The sequence below is a fragment of the Cynara cardunculus genome (genome assembly GCF_001531365.2).
Source record: "Cynara cardunculus var. scolymus isolate 2C chromosome LG 9, CcrdV1, whole genome shotgun sequence".
Classification (NCBI taxonomy): Eukaryota; Viridiplantae; Streptophyta; class Magnoliopsida; order Asterales; family Asteraceae; genus Cynara; species Cynara cardunculus.
The window spans coordinates 14,618,296-14,621,498 of record NC_037536.1 but is presented as its reverse complement, the minus strand read 5'-3'; positions in this window follow the sequence as shown (position 1 = coordinate 14,621,498).

Genomic DNA, 3,203 nt, shown 5'->3' with positions numbered 1-3,203 from the left:
GGGGGCGGTTGTAGTTTTTTCTTATTGCTTATAAATGTCGTAACAAGTTGTACATATGTTATAAAAATGTGTACTTGTTAATTTTTTTAATATTAATGGAAAAGCGATCAAAACATTGCTCACTTAAAGACATCAACTAACAACCCTGATTTTCACAACATAAAGGAAATCTTGATGACCGACGGTCTCTGTAATTTCCAAAGGTTGAGGGTGAAAACTAGACTTTTGATAAACCTCGTGAATGAGTTTTGCATTTTACTTTTAATTTTTATTTTAAAGTGAAGTATGTGTAAACCTCTTTAATTTATGATTTCATAATAAGTATTTTAACATTTATATAAACTATAATGATACTCGCACAATGCAACGAGATAAATCTCGATTTTAATGTTTAATTTTTGTTTTTGTCTTTATCAATATATACGATTTTATATGGTTTTGATAAAGCGATAAGGTTTTTATTTTTGAATGAAATATAAATTGGAAGATAACATAAAAATTTGAAAATAAATAAATCGATATTAGTATAAAATTAATTATTTAACAGTACTCGTTTTTTTATGTAACTTTTTAATTCAATTTTTTGTAATAATTTAATTTAGATTTAATAACAAAGTAATTTATGTTTGGTTTAATAATATAATTTTTCTATAAAGATAATAATTAAATATTCTGTTAAAATTCAATAATTATCTTAATTATATTTTAGATATTCTATATTTAAAATTGATGTTTATCGTATATTTGATTATGTTTATATGCAGTTAGTTATACAAATTTAAAGATGAAGCTTTAATAAATTATATTAACGTAAAGTTACTTGTAATATTGAATTTTAAGTAATATGCATCAATAAGCAGTATTGTATGCATAAAAAATGGTTTTTAAGAGTTCTTGTCAAATGTTTTGTAATATATTATATATATAACAAGGATCAGAGGGGCCCGATGGTACTTGTCAACGCCTTTCTAATTCCGTTGCTTATCACCGAGTACTTTGAACTGGGTTTCTTTATAAAAAATTTAATATGACCCATGAAAATAAGTGATCATACTGTGAATCAATTTGCATATGTTTTTATGATTTTTTCTTTGAATTTACAAATATTTAATTATTTAAGCATGCAAGTTAAACATACATATTGCTTATTATTTACTAACAATGCTAACAGTGTGAAAAGCAGACGATGAATCGATGATTGTAATGTTACTTCTCGATAATGTTTTTGAATTTTGATTAAATTATTTCCAAATTGTTTAAAATATTGTTTGGATTTATATGATTGTAGGAAAATATTCATTTAAGAAATGACAAGTATTTGAGAAGTGAAATAATGATCCTAAACTTTCATTTGGTCACATTTGTGGCTTTGACTGTGAAATACCGGATAATTCATTGCATAAGTACGCAGAAGATAGATGAGTACTTTTGTAACTTTTACAAATTAGGTAGCAAACGAGTTCATATGTGAACATGCTAATCAGTTCATTGTGAATTAGTTAATTAGTTCATATGTGAATCAGTTAATTAGTTCATATTGAATTAAGTAATTAGTTAATCTGTGAACCAGTTAAAACATTTCATACGTGAATTACATGTGTTCACACATGAATCCATTTGCTACCTAGTTGTAAAAGTTATGAAACTATCTCCTCTTTTTTTGCATAGCTACAAATTTTGACTAGTCAAAGATTTGATCTTGACCGTATGAAGGGATAAGATCACTTATTTACTTCTCAAATATTTATCGTTTATCAAAATAACATATGATTGTGATTATAATATACTAAATTCAGACCAATGTTTTACTCGTTAGTCATAAAGCCGAACCGATTTGTAAAAAGTTAAATCTGAATAAAAATTATACGAAAAAACAACATTAAAGAATTATAAGTGCAAGTTAATAACTAATCAAATGACATTTCTGTAATTTACATTTCATTCTTCTCGTTACTTAATTAATAGAGTTAATTGTTAACGTAATCTCTCTTATAATTTTTCAAAATCAATAAATATGTACAAAATCATAAATTAAATACTTTTTTAATAAAACTTTCCAAAATTTTGAATTTCTTTATTTCAGTAATTATCTGTTACATATTTAGAATTTGTCTCTAACATATAACTCAGTTAACAAATATAATGAGATGACTTTGTTTAAATTTTAACTCAGTTTAAAATTTGTACTGCATTACGTGAGTACCTTTCTAATATATATATATATATATATATATAGGGGCTTAATCAAATGAGAACTGAGTTGTTTGTGGTAACTGTGAGAACCAATATGAGCCAATCATTTAAATAATTAATGTTATATCCTAAAATAACATAAAGGGTAAATTGGTAATGTTATAATTATAAAACCCTAGATGCTTTAGGTACTCTTCTTCTTCGTCTACTTCTTCTCCGGCCACCCTCACCACCCCCATCTACTTTTTCATCGACGGTTTCATCTTCTACAACCATCTCATCTTCTCCTTTATTAGAAAACCTTATCTCTCTTCTTTGATTTGGCCCTATGAAATCAACAACCCTTTTTGGTTTTGCTTTGATTGTTTCTTTGATGGCTTCAAAGCATTGACTGGGACTTCCTGGAGTGGTTCACGAGGCAGACGACGGAGACGAGACACGACAGAGGCGGTGCGAAGGGGAAGGTTCGGGTGTGCTTTGCCTATTTCCTCGTCCCTGTGTTTGTGTTAGTTCGTACGGTGGTGCAGGGGTGCRTGCGTGTGTTGCGGAAGGTGAAAGGGAGAAGGGAGATAAGGAGATGATGGCTGCAACAATGAAGGGGTAGTCGGAGAAGATGGATTGAGAAAGGAGGAGACGGGTAAAAATTCTGTGGTACATGGTGGTATCCAAATTGGTAATACATTGGGTAATGGATATCACAAGGTGGCCGGAGAAGATGGATTGGGAAAGGAGGAGACGAGTGAAAATTATGTGGTACATGATGGTACCCCAATTGGTAATACATTGGGTAATGGGTATCACAAGGTGGCCGGAGAAGATGGATTGGGAAATGAGGAGACGAGTGAAAATTCTGTGGTACATGGTGGTACCCCAATTGGTAATACATTGGGTAATGGGTATCACAGAGTGGCCGGAGAAGATGGATTGGGAAAGGAGGAGACGAGTGAAAATTTTGTGGTACATGGTGGTACCCCAATTGGTAATACATTGGTACCTGCCGGATTAATGTT